Source organism: Urocitellus parryii, chromosome 6 (assembly GCF_045843805.1).
Source record: "Urocitellus parryii isolate mUroPar1 chromosome 6, mUroPar1.hap1, whole genome shotgun sequence".
Classification (NCBI taxonomy): Eukaryota; Metazoa; Chordata; class Mammalia; order Rodentia; family Sciuridae; genus Urocitellus; species Urocitellus parryii.
In genome coordinates, this window is record NC_135536.1 from 141,564,339 (window position 1) to 141,585,844 (window position 21,506).

The window sequence follows — 21,506 nt, forward strand, 5'->3', positions numbered from 1 at the left end:
CAAATGCAAGTTGGGGCTTGTTAAGCTGTGACTGGTTAAGCATGATGAAAGTGCTTTGCTAAGTTTGTGCCATAAAACAAAGATTCAAAACCCTTTTCAACTGTGCAGTGTTCAAGGAAGGGGCAAGCCAGTGATCATACAATTTTAAGAATAGACTCATGTCTCTTTTCTTAGGTGAGTATATAGAATAGTGGAGGAGAAAAATAAAAATCTCGTAAATAAGCCAAGCAATAAGGGATTGCAATTAAGAAGCACTATGCAGGAAATAAATTGTTGCTGAGATAGAGCATAGTGAGGCACCTGTTTGGACAGGATGGTGAGGATGTGGCATCATAAGAACTGAAAGATGGTAAGTAGTCAAACATGCAAAGACCTAGGGGAAGATGGATTTTCAAAAGATGGGTGAGCAAATGTTCTTATTTTCTAAATTGGAAAGAGTTTGGTCTACATGAGGGCCTGAAAGACCTGTGTGTCTGGTGTAGAAGAGACATGCAGGGCAGCATAAAAGCTGTGGTCACAGAAGCAGGTAAAGCCTGATGCTGGTACATGTACCAATGTAAGGAGTTTGATTTGAATCTGAGTCCAATGGGAAGCACAGATTTAATGGGTCTGGCAATTTAATCTTTATATTTTTAAAAGATCATCAGTTCACTATGGAACAATACAATGAAAATGTGAGTCATCAAGTAAGAGGATATTGGTGCAGTTTAGCCAAGGGATGATGGAAGCTGGTACTATGGTGGTGGAAAGTGAAACAAAACGAATAGACTGAAGATAGAGTTTGGAGTAGGATGGGCACGATTTTCAAATGCACTACCTGGTGTTGGAGGTGATGAGGAAGAGGAAGTCTTCTGGAGTGACTCTCAGGTGTTTGCCTGGCTCATCTGAATAGATGATGGAAGCAACAGAAATGAGGAAGATCTGGATGGAGGGGAGGGCAGGTTTCAGGAAGACACCGAGAGTTCATTTTTGGCTATGTTGTATTAAAGATGCTTTGAGGTAGCCAAATGAAAAGCCAAATAGGCAACTGAATGTAGACGGAAGGAGCAGCTACACTGGATGTGTGAATTTGCCAGTTATCAAAATGCAATTGATATTTACATCCTTGCAAATAGATGATATAACCTTACAATGGCACATAGAGAAGAAAATGAAAGGGTTCTAATTTATAGGTCTGACAAACCTAAGTTATAGGTTGGGTAAAGGAGATGCCAATGCAGGAAACAAAGGGAGATCAGTCAGAGAAGAATTGACATGGACGTTAAATGGGTGGGTTTCAAGGAAGGAAGAGTTGACATTGTAAATAACATGAGGTGAACAGAAAAGGGGCCATTGGGTTTGGTGAGATGAGGAAGCTAACTGATGCTTATAAGTCAAAATTCAGTTAACAGAAAAAAACACTTCAATAAACTGAAGCACCATGAAATGGGGAAGAGATACTGCAGACAATTGTAAGAAGTTTCTTATGGCAAAGAAAAGAGACATGAGACAGAAGATGGATGAAGGAGGTTTTTTTTTTTTTTTTTTTTAAGAATGAGTGATACTAGAATATTCTTGTGTGTTGATGGAAATGTTTCATATTGAGACATGAGAGAAAGGAAGAGCATAATTGTAGAAGAATTGTTTTTCCTAATACTCCATAATGAGGAAGAGTCTAGAGTTCAGAAAGGAGAAGGGGAAACAGGATGCAGATCCAAGACAATGGTGGAGAAATGAGACGTCATCTGATGATGGATTTCATTTGCATAGTGACATTTGATACACAATTATCATTTAAAAATAAAATGGGACGAGGTAGAAAAGCAGTGGGTTTAGTACGGAGAGAGAGGTATGATATAGTTGTGACAAACAGGAATGTTTATGGAATGGAGAAATGTGAAAGTGGTTCTGGTGACCATGAATTGCTTTTTTAAGTTAGAGATTATCAATTTAAAATGAAAGTAAGTGAATGAATGTGTACAATGAATCTTCTAAATCTTCCTGCATGAGTGTGACAGAGGGAAAGGGGGAACAAGGGAATTCAGGGTAATCAAAAAAGGGAGTGTTTGTAATAATGAGCCATGATGCTAAGTTGGAAACAAAAAGAGTGTTCTATACACCTGGTACTATGGGAAGTGAACACAAAAATTATGACCATTCCAAGTGCTAGAAAGATATGAAGAAATTGAGACTTCTGTAAATTGTTGACAGGAATAGAAAAAGAGACAATTACTTTGGGAAAAGTTTTCCAGTTTCTAAAAAGTTAGACACACCTACTATATATATATATATATATATATATATATATATATATATATATATATATTAATCTGGGCTTTCTACTTTCAGGATTTGTATGTGAATGTTCATAGCAACTTAATTCTGTTATATATCAATTTATACAATTTAGGTACAGTTTATTGTACATTGGTTCAATCTCAATTAAAAATATCCACGTTTAACAAAAGCAGAAGGGTGTTGATGCACAGTGACAAAGCAATGCAGTCCATGGTTTTAGACATCTCAGTGTGGATTAATAATTGTCTTCATGGGAGTGTTTGAGCATTTAAACAAATGAACTCCAAGGTTAGAAACTATGCTTGGAAAGTGGTGTTCATATGTTCTTTAATTTTGAGGTGCAGCTATTTCTGGTAAGGACAAGGTGTGGCATGGGACTGGGAGATTAAATTGGAGTAAGAGGGAATTGTCTTCAAGGATGAAAAGGTCTGAGAACTCTGAGGCTTCCATGTTATGTGACTTGTCTTAGCACCATCAAGGACATTAGAAATGATGTCTGAGTGGAGGTAGAGGAAATAAGAGCTAGGAGATAGCATCTTTAGAAGACTGGGGAGTCCTTAGGGGGTTGGTAGATGATAGCAACAAAGAGGATCTTTTTCTTGTTGTGACAAAAATGCCTGACAAGAACAACTTAGAAAGTGAAAATATAATTTTGGGTTCCCAGTTTCAGAGGTTCAGTCCATCGTTGACCAATGCCCTTGTTCTGGGTCAGAGGTGAGGCCCAACATTGTGGTGGAGGGGTGAGATGGAGGAAAACTACTCAGCTCATGGGAGCCAGAAAGCAGAGAGAGAATGAGGATCTTGGGACAAGATATTAATGCCTCAGGGCATGTTCTGAGTTACCTACTTCTTCCAGCCATGCTCCAACAATTTGTAGTTCATTCAAATTATTAATCCATCAAATGGATTAATCCACTGATAACCCTCTCATAATCTAATCACTTCACCCTAGACAGTCCTGCATTGTTTTTCAGGGGATGCTACTAGATCCACAACATAATATTTCATTCCTGATCTTAAAAAGCACATGTCAATGCATGATACAAAATACATTCAATACCATCTCCAAGAGTTCCCATAGTCTTAACAGCTCCAGGATTGATCAAAAGACTGAGTCCAAAGATTTTTCAAGGCTCAAGATAAAAACTCTTGGCTGTGATGCCCTGTAAAATACCAAAAACCAATTTACAAACTTCTAATACACAGTGATGCAAAGTAAACATTCCTATTCTAAAAGGTAGGAAGATGGCTAATGAAAAAAAGGATTTGATTTAAAGGAGACTAAACTGAGCTATACAAACATTAGATCCTGTAGCTCTGTGTCCAACATCTGGGGCACGTGGTGGTGAGATGCATGCCCCAAAGGGCATGGACAGCCCGGCCCATATGGTCTTGCCAGTTATAGCCTATATTGCCTCTTGTTCTCCTTTCTTTCACTTTTCCTTGGAAGATGTTCCATTTTCTTGGCATCTCTTAATTACTGGAGTCTGCATTGAAACTTCAGCTTTACTTTCACAGATTCATGCATTCTCACATATGGGGTTTCCACAAGGATTTTAACCCTGTTTCAGTCTGCCTTCTTTTGAAATCTCTGTAGAAGCCTCCATGAATCCCTAACTTCAGCATCCTGAATCTCTGAAGTATCAGCACCACATGGATGATAACAAGACATACATGAGATTGAACAGTGTACTCCTCTTTTGCTTATTATTTATTGATCTTGGAAGAGCAGTTGTGTGCCAGAATATATTCAAATTCACCAAATTTCCCTGTCTATGCAGTTAAGTGAGACCATGTCTTTAGAACAGACAAGATAAATGTTGTTCTAAAGCTAAAGGCACTTATATCCAATGAAAATGACTTGACACTTGTTCCATGATGACAGCAAGCCCTGAAACCCTTTATTGAAAATTTTGACACACAAGATGAAAATGATCTGGATCCTGAGTCCCTACAAATCACTGGACCTATGGTAGACTTTTTGTAAGTGATTAATATATTTGAATGCATTTAAGTTCTGGGAGAAAAGAGTCTGTGTAAAAATATTCAAATTTCTTGTTGAGTAAATCATAAGTAACCTTGTCATTTGTGTCCCTGTTAAATATACTTGGACAATGGCCACAGTAACCTTGGATCATGTAAGAGGCTGAATATCGTGAATTAAATCCCTAGAATACAACTTCTTAGGTGACCCTCTAAGAAAGTGGGCCCCAGGGGAATCTTCTCAAACAAGGTTCATTTTTATACCCTTGCATATTCTATGGTTATGATCTTTCTGATTTCTGAGATACACTTAAGGAATATGACCTGTTATCTCTGTGCAAAGTACTTATCTTCTCCTTAGTGGTGGTAATGTTATCAACAATCGCACCTTCCTTGTCCCCAATTTTATACATGCTTCTTCTCTGGCCAAAAATTCCAAGTTTTCCAAATCTTTCTCCTCTTTTTTTCTAATCTTAAGTCTCAGATTAACCTGGATAAAATCATTTCCCAGACAACTGCCTGACTGTTGTGCTGCTTTGAAATTTCCTTTACTGCATTAATTGGTCCATCACCTTTAAAATCAGCCTCAGAGAAAGTCTAAGGACATGGGTAATATATTTATTATTTATCTCAGGACATGGATAAAATAAATACTATTTCACAGAATATAACATGAATGTCCTTTAATCCAATTTCCAGTAGAGTCCTTGTTCCCCTCTGAAACCTCATGAGCACAATCTTTACTGTCTGCTTTCCTATTGGTATAGTGGTTTTTCAAGCAACCACTGGAATTGTCCATTAAACCCCTCATGCATTATGAGACTTCTCTAGTATCTATCTTCAAAATTTTTCAAACTCCTCTTACAAACCATTGCCAAAAGCTTATGAACCACATGGACAGGTATAATCATAGCAATGACCCCACTTGTCAGTATCAATTTCTATGTTAGTCACCTTTTAGTCACTGTAATGAAAATAATTGATAAGAACATGATAAGAACAACTTAGGGGAGGATAATTTCATTTTGGGATCACAGTCTCATAGGTTTTAATTCATGTCAGCTGACTGTATTGTTTTGGGCCTGAGGTAATGAAGAACAGCATGGTGGAAGGGCCTGGCAAAGCCCATAGCAGCAAGCAAGCAGAGAAAGAGAGAGAGATAGAGGGAGGTGGGAGGGGAGGAAAGAAGGGAGAAAGGGAGAGAGAGAGAGAGAGAGAGAGAGAGAGAGAGAGAGAGAGAGAAGCTCAGCACAAGACATGATCCCCAAGAGTATTCCCTCAGTGATCTACTTCCTTTAGCCATGGTAAAGTAGACACTCAAAATATTAATCCATCAAATGAATTAATCCACTGAGGAGGTTGTAATGCTCATAATCTAATTACTTCTTATCTGAAAATTTCTGCTTGCCTAAGACATGAGGTTTAAGAGAATCCTCCTGGATCCAAAACACAATATTATGATTTGGATATGAAATATCCTCAAAAAGCTCATGTGAGAGACAATAGAGGAATGTTCAGAGGTGAAATTATTATATTATGAAAGTTGTAAACTCTTCATTAGTAGATTAATTCATTTGATGGATTAATAATTTTAATGGATTAATGGGTTGTAACTGAAGGCATTTAGGGCATACTTGGAGGAAGTAGGTCAATGGGGGCATGGTTTTAGGGCTCATATTTTGTCCCAGGGAAGCCGAGTTCTCTGTCTCCTGACTTTCATGAACTCAGCAGTTTTCCTTCACCACACCCTTCAGCCAAGATTTTCTGCCTCAGCTAAGCCCCAGAGCAATGGAGATGGCTGACCATAGACTGAACTTCTGAAACTGTAAGCCATAGTTAACTTTTCCTCTTCTAAGTTGTTTCTGCCAGCTATGTTGGTTACAGTGACAAAAAGCTAACTAAGACACATAATAACCTGGAAATAGTAAAGCCAAATGGTGCAAACCTAGAAGTGGGGTACCACAAGCATGATTTTAGGGGAACAATTGTGTGAAAATGTCAGTGAATTCCAGAAGGCCAGAAACTCTAGTATATGAAAGGATAATTTGAAGAAAGACCTACAAATGAGATAGCTACTTCCGGAAAGAATACAAACTGTGAAGTAAATGAACACATGAATGGATTACCCATAGGAAAAGACTCCGAGTAGGGTTTTATGAAAGAGCTTCACAAAGCACATGAAGCTGATTTATATGGGTTAGTGTTCTGGCCATCACTGACCTGAGAAGAGATGTGAGGCACAATATTATTGATCCCTACATCCTTTGATGGTGTTCTGAAACTTCAGGCTTATGGTTCAACAAGGGTTTCTAAAGTGACCCACCAGGAGGAGAGCATTATGGAGGTCATGTCCTACTGTCTTCTTGGAGTAAGAACCTCATGGGAGGCCTCTGGTAGCCTTGATTTCCATGGTGTATGGATGGCCAGCCCAGCAGACCCACAGAAGTTGAATAGCTTAGCCTGAAAGCAAACGGGGTGATGAGGACAGAGATGAGACCTCTGGCTAGCCAAGGACCATCCTATCTGTAGCAGGAGGCTGAAGCTGGACAGGGGGCCACCATCTTTCACATACAGAGTGTTCTTGAGTAGTGGAGCCACTCTAAGCTGAAATATGGAAGGCAATCCTAAGAGATATGGACAGAATGGGCCCAGAGCCTTGGTTGAGCTTCAGTGAGGATGAGCCTAGAGCCTCATTTGAGCTCAGTGAAGATTCTCTCATCTTCCCTGTAGAGTTGGATACTAAATTTTCTGAACTCTGTGTGACTCTTTGCACACTTCCATTATAGGTTATAGCATTAACTTGTACTTATTTTAGGCTCTCTCACTCCTACCACCACTCATTTTTCGATGAGGATTATATTACTTAATCACTGAGACATATTTTTTCTCTATTCCATCATTTACTTCCTCTCCTATCTCTAAACCTAGATATGGCTTGTGGTGGATATTAAATATAAATTGTGAAGTAAATGAATGAACTCATGAATGAATTACCCATATGAAATTTGAGTTAATGAAAGAACGTCTCTGTGTTTGTTTGTTTGTTTGTTTGTTTGTTTTTTTCCCCAGAGCCACCAATTTCTTTTTGTGGGAACTCTTTGAGATTCTACATTGGGAAATGCAAAGCTTCGGACCCTACAGTTTAAACTTTCTTAAAATTTCAAGAAGAGATATTCTAATATTTTTATGCCAATCTCCTTTGGCTGTTAGAGACAGTGCTAGGTTGTATGCTGGCCTTAAAAAGAGAGATGACTAAACCTTTTATTATTCAAAAATGAACATTTGTTGATTTATTTAGGAGAGTGATGAACATAGAACTGGTACTAAATAGGAGGAAGTTGTGGAAGCTGAGGCAAATTATTGAAAATGAGAGTAGTTAGCATGGCTCTTGGTGGAAAAGGAAGTTCTCGCTGTCTGTCAGTGCACGTGCAGGGCAATGTGCCCCAAGGTGGGCGATGGGCACTAACAGGAGTGCTAATATGATGTATTAAATGTCAGCCCGGCATCGCTGGGTGTGCATATCTCTCCTGTTTATGCTTATTCAGCCCTTTGAATAATTTAACACATTTCATACTCTAAATTACTCTCAGCAATTTGATGGGGCTTCTGGCAGTTTACTTGAAATGCTGTGTTAGGTCAACATAGGGTCCCAGCTTCTGCTAAATAGAAGTACTCTGCTTACTTAGAAAAACATAATTAGTTTTCTCTGTGGATCTTTTAGAGAGTGGGTGGGGTGAAAGAGCCGGGATGGAAAGAGCCAGTGCATGTGTTCAGTTGGTTGTCAATCCAGAATGGTCCAGGGAGCCAAGGGTTAAGGATTTAATGGGGCAGGAGGCTGGCCTTCAGGAGAAGGAAAAGTTGAAGGGCATGAAAAGCAGTGCCAGTGTGTTGTGCAAATGCGAGGGGATGATAAATGACCCTCATTTAGTCAATACTGACTGCGGCTGAGTCCTCCTTTCAATTTAATCCTTATGGAAGACTGGACTGCACCAATGAAGATTGGCCACAGTGGTCAACGCTGTGGTGCTGGAGTAATTTGTGCTAGGGAAATCGCGGACCACTATCAGATTGGGAGGCTCTTTGTCACTTCCCTCTGTCCTCGGTTTACCTTTGTGTAAGCTGCACTGATGATGAAGTTCTTGCAATTTTTGATTCTCTTCCCCCCCCTCCCTTTTTCCCCTGGAGCTACAATTTCCATGACTCTAAAAAAAATTAAATTTTGCTCAGAACTGTAGATTCATTGGTTTCTTTAATGTTCTAAGAAGGTGATTTTAAGAAGTATCTTTTCCTTTACCCTTTCTTCCTCTCTATTCTGTGCACATCCAGGATAAAAAGGGCACAGACTTTTGTGAGAGGTGAGCATTTTCAATTAAGACTTAAAATCTTACCTCTGATGATGCATCACCTTGGTGGAAACCCTGAGAATTCTAATGACCCCAGCCAGCCAATGTGGCAGCCAAAGGATGATGCAAGGGACCAGGGGCTCAGCTCTTTGTTATGTGACAGCAGGACTCTGATTGACTGTCCCCTCTGGGTTTGAACTACTCCACCACTCTCTGGATGTGCTGAAAAAGCTTCTTGGGGATTTGAAGAGTCTTACACATACTGAGACTCCATAATGAAGTGTTTGCTTATCATCCTTTTTACCCCCCCCCCTTTGAAATAGTCTGAGGATGCATTGTAACCTTAGGTCAAAACTATTTGGGGTGGTGGAAATTCATGATAAACACAGGCTTTTGAAGGTTAGAATGCCATCCATTTAAGAACATCAGATTAAATTTTTTATTTAAAAAATTTTAAAACCTCCAAACTGTCAGGAAGACCAAATGTACGCACAAGTATCTGTATGTGCATATGCATACATGAATAAGTTATTCACATAAGTACTGCCACATAAATAGAAATATTTGCACACCAAATATGTACTATAATAGACATATATTTAAACTATTATTTAAGAAATTAAGGATGTTTTGAAAAATTAGCAGAAGTTTAAGTATAACTGTGTGTTTATCAGCATGTCCTAAAAAATAAACATTCTATCCTCTATTAGAAAGTCTATATTTTATTTCTTGCAAGGAAGGGAACAATTATACTTTCTTAGCAATAAAGTCCCTAAAGAGTAGTATCATTTCCATGGAAAAGCACTTAAATAGCTGTCAATAAATATATTCAATGATTATCTTAAAGATATAAGCACAGTCTCTTTGTAAGAGTTGTAATTTTACAACATGGGTTTATGTCTTTGTGTAAGCATATATTTACAATTTCCCTTTTGTATACAAGAGGTACTTTGAATATGTAATATTCATTTATTGTTTTATTCATAATGGCAGCCACATTTTTTTTATAAACACACTCACATTAGAAAAAAACATATATTTATTATAACAATTATACTGGATATTTTTATTCCAAAATGGAAGAAAGTTGCTTAAAATATTTATCATTAAAAGGAACACTTTTGATAAGCCCCCTCCAGGTTTCTACTAAATTGTTAGTAGACTTAGGGCAAGTTAATATTGCTCACTGTGCATACTCCACTCCTTAGTTCAGAGTGGGAAAAACTTAGCTATGCATGTTTGAGCTGAGTTCTTCCCCGTGGGTTTCAGCAACAGTGATGGTGTAATCAGCAGGGAATTGACATGTTTGCAGCTGTGTGTACAGGCACACTGTTTTCAAGGGTCTCCTGTTTATGGTGTGGGAGTATATGGAGTGTGTTTTGCAGGTATACTGCATCTGAATCTCAAACACTCATCAGGAAGACACGTGAAGTTAGAAGGTGGCCTTTCCCAATGGCCATGTCACTGACCATAATCCCACCTGAATACACAAGAGCATTTTATTTGTGGTCTTCAGGCAGCAGGTATTAGTGTCCCTAACTGTTAGCTCTTTCTGTTAAAGATTATATTTAGCCAAGGGTCAGGGTGCCCATTCACTAAGATGTGCTGCTTTTATACTTTTGACTGTAAACAATGGATTTTCCACGTGAAGCAAAAGGGCAAATACAATTTGCTGTCAATTTCGACTCAGTGGAAAGCTGTAGCATACAATCTCTGCTCATTTTTCCTGCAATTTGTTAGTGACTATTGCTACATGCTGCTTCCTCTAAGCATTAGGGATCTAATGCTGTCAGGTGCTATGAGGTGGGAAGGGTGGGGGATAAGGGGATGAGTTTAAGACAATAGGTCTCATTATCTAATTATTTCTTGATGAGCAGAGAATGTACCAGAATGTACCAGAATCTCACATAGTTCTTTTTGGGTGAAGGAACACTGTTCCAGGCTGAACTGTAGGAATAGTTATGGTAGGAACATGCTGTGTTAGTACAATATTCAAAAAGACCTTAGTCCTAATAGCCTGGTATTTGACTAATAGTAAAATAGAAAATAGGAAAATGACTCAAGAATTTGCAGGTGAAATAAGATACAGATGTTTCAGAAATGCTTTAAAAAATGGTGAATCTTTGTAGCATCAGAAAAATTCCAAAAGCTCAAGATATATAGCATTTTCTTACACATAAACAAAAAATGGTTTTAAAAAGGGAGAAATTAATAGCATGAAAATATAAAGTGCCTAAGGATATGAGGAGGGAGAAACATGAGGAATAACTTTGACCCTTCATGTAGCAGGAAAGTTCTCCAGTGTAGGGTTGGGGGTAGGGCCGTGGGCTTTGCCTGCTCATCACTTCTATGGGCCCAATGAATATTTGGCTTGAGCTTTTGGGCATGAAGACTGCTTAGTCTTTAGACATACTTCCTTGTTGGGTTTTGTGATATAACATCATTTTTGCTTCATATGGGTTACCTTTGATGCATGAAAAGAATTCTGTCCTCAAGAAACAGTGCCACGATTGTGATTCATTGTTTTCTGACATTTAGAACAGTGTTGATGGACAAATATTTATTCATGGTGTGCACATGATGTTTTGAAATATGTATGCATTGTGGAAAAGGTAAACTGAGATGACTAGATTTCCTGATGCCCACCTGTAATCCCCATTTTCAATGCAAACACAGTCTATGATATTGAGGGTGAGACCTGCATGGAAGAGGCGGTAGGTGGGTTTTGGTCAGAGAAGAGGAAGCAGACAATGGGAGTTTGCAAAAATTGCTCTCACTCTCAAAGCTCCTTACAATCTTCTGTCACTGACCCCTGAGTCTGAGGGAGGAGCAAAGGAAAACTTAAGGATCCTCAGAAGGAGGTGGTAGGCTGAGGGTCACTCACAGGCAAGTCATTCAAATGACTGAAGCAGCTGACAAAGCGGGACAGTAAGGGGAGAACAGGTTCCCTGCGGAAGGCAGCCCTGACTCATCTCTAGGTCCTGTGGCTGTGTGTTGAAGACCAAATCTAGATTTTCTTTTTTTTTTTTTTATTGGTCGTTCATAACATTACATAGTTCTTTTTTTTTCTTTTTTTTTATTGGTCTTTCAAAACATTACATAGTTCTTAATACATCATATTACACGGTTTGGTTCAAGTGAGTCATGAACTCCCGCTTTTACCCCGTATACAGATTGCTGTATCACATCAGTTTCCCTTCCATTGATTGACATATTGCCTTTCATATACTAAAATTGGAACGATACAGAGAAGATTAGCATGGCCCCTGCGCAAATCTAGATTTTCATATAGAAAATCTCTTCATTTTGAAACGTTGGCAACTAACTGGTATATTTTTAAAAAAATATGGCACAAATGTGTCCAGGAATTTTCCATCATATCCTGGCACTCACTTTATTCTTCAAGTATTCCCCCAAACAAACACTGATTGCAGCTATCCAAAACAGCCCTCAGGTTTATTTTCTTCCCCCACTAATATTAAGACACAGAGACACCCTCACAGAGGCAATTTATGATTTTGTATTTTTAAGTTGAAATCATTTTTTTTCCTTTCAAGTCAGATGTTCAAAGGGAGGGGAAAAAACTTTTCATAAAATGGAAAATTTTAATTTCTTTCCTCCTAGGGCCAAATTAAGTGGAAAATATTAAGTAATTCTTCTAAACGCTCTCAATTCAAAAATTGTCCTCAAGTAATTTGTTCTTAAGACCTGATGGAACACATCATTTTGCATAATTCTAAAGTGAACAGGACTATTACCGGGAACAGGAAATATCCAACTCAAAAGAAAGGAAAAATGACAGTGATATCATGTATTTCTTCCCACTATGGGAAAAGTCACTCTATTCTTCTTTCTAACTGCTTTTCATAAGTTATGGCATTCTTTTTCCCCTGCACTGGCTTCTGTTCAGATCCTCACATCTTTGTTGGACCATTGAACTTGCCTCCCTATGGTCTCTTGCCCTTCCGTCTTGTACACGGACAGATGAAGCTGTTTGATCATCATTCCTGTGTGACTAACACACACACACACACACACACACACACACACACACACACACTGTGTACACTTTGGCTCCCTTTTTACCCACAAGGCCCTTTACCCGTCAGCCTCATCTTGTCTCTCTCTTCTCTCTCCGTGTCCTAAAATTCATGTCATAAAATTCACCCACACCACAGTTACTGTGAATTTTCTGTTCACCTTCCCAATCAGTTCCCTGCCCTCGGTGTCTATCTTGTACACAGTGAATTCATGACTTAACCCCTAGCTCCATCACCCCTTGTGACGATTCTCTTTCTGAAGTTTACTCTGTATACATTTAGGACTCATCAGGCATTGTGTTTGGAGTAAGGAAACCTTATGCTCCCAGTTCCTACAATCTTTGCTATATGCCCTGCCTAACTGTAGGGTGAGGTCCACTATCTTTTATTTCATCTGAAGAATGAAATAAAAGTTAATTGTACTCAGAGACCTGAAAATATTGGCCATGAGTTATTTCCAGACAATGTTTTCATGAGTGTTTTCCTCCAAGGTGTTGATATAGTCCAAGGAAATGTGGGAGGCAGCACTAGCATCTCTCACAGCAGATGGATGTCTACAGTGAACCTTCTGGCACAGTGGCATGGTCTTCTCAGCATTCCTGAAATCACATGCATCTCTGGAGGCCACCACCAAAGTCCCAGATTATTTCCAGTCTGTAGATCACCCCATGAATCAGTCAAATTTGAAGGGCTTCTGTGTAAATGGCAAGATCCTGTGTGCATAAATGCGGGAACTGAGAGGAATATTCACACCTACTGCCTTTAATTTATCAGAGAAGTGGGCTAAGGGAGTAAGAGTAGAGAAGAGACTTTTTCTTAATTATTACACCTCCATACATTCTCTAAAGATTTCTTCTGCTAGGTGAGGTGATGCACACCTGTAATCCCAGCACCTCAGGAAGCTGAGGGAGGAGGATCATGAGTTCAAAGTCAGCCTCTGCAAAAGCAAGGTGCTAAACACCTCAGTGAGACTCTGTCTCTAAATAAAATACAAAAATAGGGCTGGGAATATGGCTTAGCAGTTGAGTGCTGCTGTGTTTAATCCCTGATACTGCCCCCCACCCCCCAAAAAAAGATTTCTTCTGATGAGCTTGCACTGAGCTAATCTTCTGACCTGTGGTAGAATAATTTGGTACATAGTTGGTTCTCAGTACCAGGGGGATTGACATGTCATTTCTTAACCTTTATTTTGTCTCAAGATATTTATGCTTGCTTGCTGCCTATCTTGAATGATACAAGTAGAAAACAAAACCTGTTCATGTGGTAAAAATTCCCTGGTCATTAATCTCATTTGGAAAAGATGGGAAAGATTATTGGGATTAACTGAATTAACTCTGACTTCTGAGATCTGAAGAATGAAATAAAAGTTAATTTTATCCAGAGACCTAAGAATTATAAACAACACATCACCCAGAGGTGTGAGAGGACCCTCCCCCTTCACCTAGACTTTTGATAATGTCACCCGGTTCAGAATTTCTATGTAAATATTGCTTGGAAGGAGGAATTATACTATAGGAAGATTTCAAAGCAGGACATTATTTTTTGTCCAGATAACAAGTATGTAAATTCACCTCTTGAAACCACTTAAGGAGGGCAGAAGTATTAGCAAATCTCTTCTGGCTGAAGCATAAATTGAAGAAAGCACTAAGATAAAGCTTAGAGAAATTTATTTCTTGCGCTAAGTAGGACACATTCTTCAGGGTACAGAGAATGTGGGGAGGTGAACCAACAGGGAAAAAAAGCCAGAGGAGTCCTTCCACATTTAGGGTGGAAGGACTGAAAGCTGGAATTGACAATTTGAATTTCTGTTTATTAATCTCCCATATCATAGCTAAACCCAGTCAGGTAGATTACACCTTAAGTACCATTGGAAAGGACTACTTATCTGTTTCTTTCTGAGCCCCTGTGCATGGTAATGACCTGTGTCAGATTCAATGATCCTTAGGGATAGAAGACACCTTAGAAACATCTAGTCACAGGATTTCCAATCTGTGGAATCCAAAGAGTATCCTGTGTGGGGAGTGTAGGAGATCAACTGGTCATCCACTAATTAATAATCATTTTCATTTGTTTTATTATGCACTCCACTTAAACAGTTAAAGGCCACTGATTGAATTCAACCCCTTATTTCACAGGCAAGAAATAACTCCAAGTGTGCCTCCTCCTTCTGAGCTTCCACGTTGTGATGTCCAACTCAGTCTTTTTGTAATGCAGGACAGTGATGGCCTCGTGCATTATCTACTACCCACAGATCCAGATCGTTAGTTTTGCTGGACATATGTGTCGTAGAAAGACATCACAGCAATCACAAGGAAGAGAAAGTGTGAAATACCTAAATGTTGCAGACCCCCAAACTCTACCTCCCAGGGGGAAGGTCCCTAGGTATTTGCAGAGATATGTTTATTAAGAATAAGATTATGTATACAAACAGAGATATAAAAATTGTGCTCTATATGTGTAATAAGAATTGTAATGCATTCTGCTGTTATATATAAATTAAAACAAAAAAATAAAAAGCAATTGTAAAACACACACACACACACACACACACACACACACACACACAAAGAATAAGATTCATAGCCCCACAGAGAACATATCTGGGTTTTCCCTGAAAGTGCTAGAACTTCACTGTCATTTTGATTTTGGGGGGCTACTATAGTTCAAAGAATATTATGCAGGTTTCTGAAATCGTCAAAGTAAGTACCCTGTGAACCTTGGAGTACAGGCTGGCTTGATTCCTTTTGAATTCAAACTCACATGGGTTACTTTTATTTAAGATGTGGTAGTGTCATTGTGATATTCTGAATATGCAACAACAGGTACAGCATGAAAATACCAGTCAGTATATATGCAGATTTATATGAATACACTGGATATATAAGGTGAATGTTAACCCAGGTTACATTGGTGAGTAGTTTCGCAGGGGTAAAGACACTTAACTTTCTGTTCCAGGGCTGCCATAAATTTGGACAAACCAGCTTTCCTCTCTGTGCCTCCTCTGTTTCTTCATTTGAAAAGATTTAGGCAACTCAATGTTTCTCATCTCTGCAGTCTGTAACTCTGGGTTTTCCTTGTTTGATAATAAGGACTGTTATGAGCATGAGATTGGCATTTAAAACAAAGTAGTGCGCATGTCCCTGAGGTGTGGGTTACTGGTTGGGGACTTACAGAATCTGTTTAATCACGGTGTGTTTTTTATGACCACTGTCACTACCCATGCACAAAGCCTTCTTCAAGATCACATTCTGTCATTAAAATGACATGCCATCCGTTAACATTTATAATGATTCCTACTGTTAAGAAATCTTCATATATACTGAAAAAGATAATTTCATAGAGAACAAATATTCTGTTGCCTCTGTTCAGTATGTGGTGGGTGAATACAAAAATGTAAGTAATCTCTGAAATTATTGCTATTGGAAAGCAAGCAACAACAAACCCGGGCACAATTTATTTGTTAAAAATTTAAAAATCAGTTAATCCTTTCCTTGCTTATTATCTATCTGCTAGATGTGTCAAGGAACCCACCACAGGCACAAAGGCTAGTGCATGCAAAAATCTCAAGCAAATATTGACAATTATTTCAAGAACTGAATATGTAAAATCCTAGTCACATCATGCATGCTTCATTAATTTAAATCCAAACCATTAGCTCTATTGGATCCCTACTTACAGTGGTAGAGAAATATTGCTGCATATAAATGAACACTTTTCATTGCATGGGGACATCTAGCTGAAATTCATTAAACAACTTCCCTATAATCTATTAGTGTGAGCCTTACCCTTTATAATATCTATCCCAACCACCCAAGAGCACTTGGCATTTTGTGACCACGGTGTTTGTCTTTGAGGTTAACCACAAGATGCAAACTCTAATGAGGTTTAAGAGCCTTTGCAAAGCCTGATCCTGCCTTGCAATGTCTCAGGTGGGGTAGGTTTTTTTTTTTTTTTTTTTTTTTGGATATACTTCACTTGTAAGATTAATGGTCAACATAGTGGTTGCCATATTGATGGGTTATAAAATTAAATAAAGGTGCAGGGATGCTTTAAGACTCCATGGAATCCTAATGTAATTAAGATTGTTAGAAAAATTATAAACTAAGCAAGAAGGAAGGGAAAGAAATAACTCATATATGACCAAATCAGTAATCTCCTGGAAAAAAGTGTGAGCTCTTAACTCAGATGATTTTAAATCCTGTTATACCACTTATTACCTGTGTCGAATTGCGCAGAATGATTTTTCTGAGATTCAGTTTCTTCATCTGTAAAATGGAAAAAAAAACCCCAAATAGTTCATCATATTAACTATGAGAATGAAACAATATAATGCACATAACGTGATTAGAAGAATTTCTGATGTATAGTGAATGAGCAATACATGTGCTTATTAAATTTTTATTTCAGCAAACAATAAAATTACTTATTTTATGACATGAGTTTTGTGAAATTTTTGAAAATAAAAAGATAATCAAAGAAATCAAAGACTAGGGCAAAAGCAGTGACAATTTAAAAAAAGAAACTCGAGAAAAAAATTAAATGCTACAATTGATGAATTTCAGAGTTTATGTTTGAACCACCAAGGGATATAGTTCTGCCACAAACTGTACCATTAGGAATGAGATGAAGAATGCAGCTACAGATGTGGAGGAGATTGGGAAAATAAACTGAGTCCTAATACTGGAAAGTGGGTGGCTTTTTAGAGAAAACAGAAATGAGCAAAATTGGTTGTGGAAAAACTTTATAAACCTGTCCAGGTAATACTTAATTAAAACCAAAAAATAAAGTATGAGCCCAGAGGGTTAATCATGTATATTCCTGCAAACCTTCAAAAAGCAAAGAATTCCTGTTCTATTTCAAATATCTGGATGAGAAAAATGGTGGAAATGTCCTCAAATTCATTTTTTATGTTAGCATAACTTTGAAGCTATAAAAAATAACACTGCACACTTTTCTAGCTTACTATCAATAGAGTTGCAAATGTACTAAATTAAATATTAATAAGATTGAGATGAACTGAAAGAAGTTTCAACATTAAGAAAGCTATTAAAGTAATTTATTGCATGATAGGTGAAAGGACAAAATTGTGATTCTAACAATGTATTCTGCAATCCATTTGATAAAATCCAACATCCATTCGTCATTAAAAAAATTCAAACTGATTCTTGAATTATTCCTTCTTGATATAAAATGATCTGAAACCTACCATCAAAGTACAGATGTGGATGCAATCTTGATGTATTCCCATTAAAATTAAGGCAAAATATTTGGTAAATATATGAAAATGTCTAGAAAATCATAAAAAGTAAAAAAAAAAATAATGTAAAGATAAATATTTGCCAAACCAAGGAATCAACATAACAATTGGGTGAAACGTGTTGAAAAGAGTAAAACTTTACTAGATAAAATATGACTAATCAATGAAGAACTCTTTTTCTATTTGCAATATTCAAGAGCATAAAATTTGTCTTCATGAATCAATAATTTTAATGACCTGAACCAAAATATCATTGTCTTTTAGAAGAATTATAAAAATACTGGTAAATTTATCTGTAGAAAAAAGGAGAATATCACCCTATTTGAAAAAAGATATCATAAGGAAAAATTTATTCTAGGGCTAGGGCTGTGGCTCAGCAGTAGCGCACTTGCCTGGCATGTATGAGGCACTGGGTTCGATTCTCAGCACCATGTAAAATAAATAAAGAACTATCAACTACTAAAATAAAAAAAATTATTATAATGGATTGAAGAATGTTGTATGGAATAGCAGCAATTAAAATGATAAACATTATAATGGGAAGAGATGAAAGAATGTATCCTGATAAGAACTTGGGGCATCTATGCAAGCATCTTAAAACTTTACTAAATTAACCTGGAACATCTCAAAGAAGTAGTAAAATTAAGGATCAATAAAACGATTTTATTGAAATTATTTTACATATCATTTGGTTAAAACAAAGTAAAGGTCCTTACTTCATACTACAGTATTATTACATATAAATTACGTATGGATTAAAAATTAGCTTCATTAGATCACAGTCTTTTAGCTTCTCAAAAAGTTAAACATGAAGTTCACATTTAAATCAGTATTTCCAATCCTTGGTAGACGCTTAAGAGATATGAAAACATATCCAGGCAAAAATTCGTACAAGAATGTTTATAAGCAGCATCATTCAAAATAGACAAAAGGTGGAAATAATCCAAAGCCAATCAAATAATGAACATATACACAAAATATGCTATGACCATATGTTAAGATATAATCCTAAGTATCATTCAACTTATATGAAAGAAATGAAGTACTCATGTGTGCATTCAAATGGATGAAACTTGAAAACATTATGGTAAGTGAAAGAAGCCAATTACAAAGACAATTATTGTACTATTCCATTTATATGAAATGATATAGAGATTGGATAGATATAGAGATTGATGGTAGTTACACATTTGAAGAATTGGGTGGGGTGGATGTAGGATGTATGACCTAAAGACACAACATTTCCTTTTAGGGTAATAAAAATGTTTTAACACTAATATGCATACATACATACAAATATACATCCATTCATGTATATATATGTATATGTACACACATACATATACAAACATATACATCTCACATGTATATTTAGAGATATATATCATATATGTTTAGGAGAAAAATTGTATAATGTTATTGAACATAGATAGAACAGTTAAATAGGTACATATACCATGTTTATGGATAGGAAGACACAGACTGGTAAAGGAGTCAATTCTCCACAAATTAATATACTGTGATTCCAATTGATATGCTAGCAAGGTTCTACAAAATTTTATAATCTTATTCTAAAATGTATAAGAATGAATACAGTAGCAAAAATAACAAGAACATTTTAAAGATGGAAGAATGCAAAGTCATCCCACAGTCTGATATTAAGACTCTTTACAAAGCTATTTAGATTTTATTAAGGCCAGACCACTGGATTAGTGGACTAGAACAGAGAACATGATACCAGTACACCTCTCTGTATTGACAATGTATCACACACACATTTCACCTTGGTATATAGCAATGATGAAATTATAAATTGGTGAAGAAAAAACAGGGTTTCCCATTAAGGTGATGGAAGTAAAAATGTTCACAACTCAGTGCAGGGTAAACTGGTAAAGTCATATAAAGTTCAGGTGCACATAACCTGTGATTCAACAATGCTGATTCTAGCCATGTGTGATAGATTGATACCAGAAAAATATGCATTGAGTTTTATTTTTTAAAGCACAATTTTGAGTAACAAGTGGCCATCAGTAATAAAAGAAACTGGGTACTATGATTTATTTTTATAATGGAATATTTCATGTAATTAGGGGATTTAATGATTTATTATTTTGGAAACTATTTTATGACACATTTGGATGAGTAAATTCTACAAGGCTATTCCTAAAATTTTAAGGGTAATGATGTACAATTCGTGTAATTACACTTCATTAGATTTTGTTCTCTGCATATGTGCCTGCATATTTTTTGATTTTGTATATTGTCCAATTGTTATTTGCATAACTTGTAAGTAATAACATATTTTCAAGTACAGTTTCTTTATTTCTAGGATAGTTGGTAACTACTGTGGAAGATAAATGTTTCTTCTTGATGAGACAAAATTGAAGGAACATTGTCAAAACAGGGACAATAGAGAATTAGGTTTTTTTAGAAACCACCTCATAAATCTGTTCTATTGTCAGAGCATTGGGACAACACCATAGTTGAGAATACTCTTCTACAGAAAATGGCATGAATGTTGGCTGTGGTGGGCTGAGAAGGACCCTCCTCACAAAGAAGATGAATCAAAATCTTGGTGCCTGTAAATGTTAACTTGTTAAAAAAATGGGTCTTTGAAAATTTTGTTAAATTAAGAATTTTGAAAGTAGACCATACTAGATTATCTGGGTGGGTCTTAAATCTAATGATGTATCTTCATTAGAGACACACAAAATAGTATAGACAGAGGAAAAGTCATGTGAAGGAAGACAGCTGTTGGAGTAATGTGGCTACAAGACCTAAGCCAAGGAAAATGAGCAGCCTTCAGAAACCGGGAAAAGGCAAGAAGGCAAATCTACCCTAGAGCTGTTGGAGACCACGTGGTCCTATAGACATCTTGATTTCAAATTCTGGCCTTCAGACTTCTCCAGACCTTGGTGCATGCACAGGAATTTTTTTTTTTTAATTAGTCTAATGCTTTCACTGGACCATGAAGATGGTGATCCTTACATCCCAGTGATGTGATGTGCAAGATATATACAAGTTTCACTTGCTTTTCCCTCTTGATTCTCTCTCTCTCTCTGTCTCTCTCTCTCTCTGTCTCTCTCTCTCTCTCTCTCTCTCTCTCTCTCTCTCTCTCTCTCTCTCTGTGTGTGTGTGTAAGAGAAATGGTAATTATAGTCAAAGAATATTGCAACATCCAACATCACATGAGTACAATGGGTACCAATCTTAGCCCTGAAACCAAGATGTGCCAGTTAAAATAGACTTAACTATTTGGTGTAAATAAATTATATTTCAACATTCAGTTCCCTGGATGGTGGAATATTTAGCATCAATCATTTTAAGGGTTCTTCTTTCACCCTCTCCCCTCATAGGACTGGAATTGAAATTAATTTCTGGAGTCTTCCATAATGTCACACATCAGGGATATGTTTATCAGTTATTGACCCCAATTTCCCATCTCTCTTAAGAATCCCTCTGTTCCATCCTGCATGATGAGAATCACTAGCTCCCTAACACTTTCAAGTATTGCTTAGCAAACCTACAGTAGGGGGAAATGCATGACCATACCCTCTGTGTCCAGCAGCAGGGTACAGGCTCCCCATTCCTCAGAACCCACAGGTC

At 37.2% G+C, this 21,506-nt stretch overlaps 1 pseudogene; it reads left to right on the top strand.

The window, feature by feature from the left end:
• The first annotated feature begins 11,811 nt into the window (after window positions 1-11,811).
• On the top strand, window positions 11,812-11,912 carry LOC144255503 (U6 spliceosomal RNA; annotated as a pseudogene).
• Window positions 11,913-21,506: the final 9,594 nt, after the last annotated feature.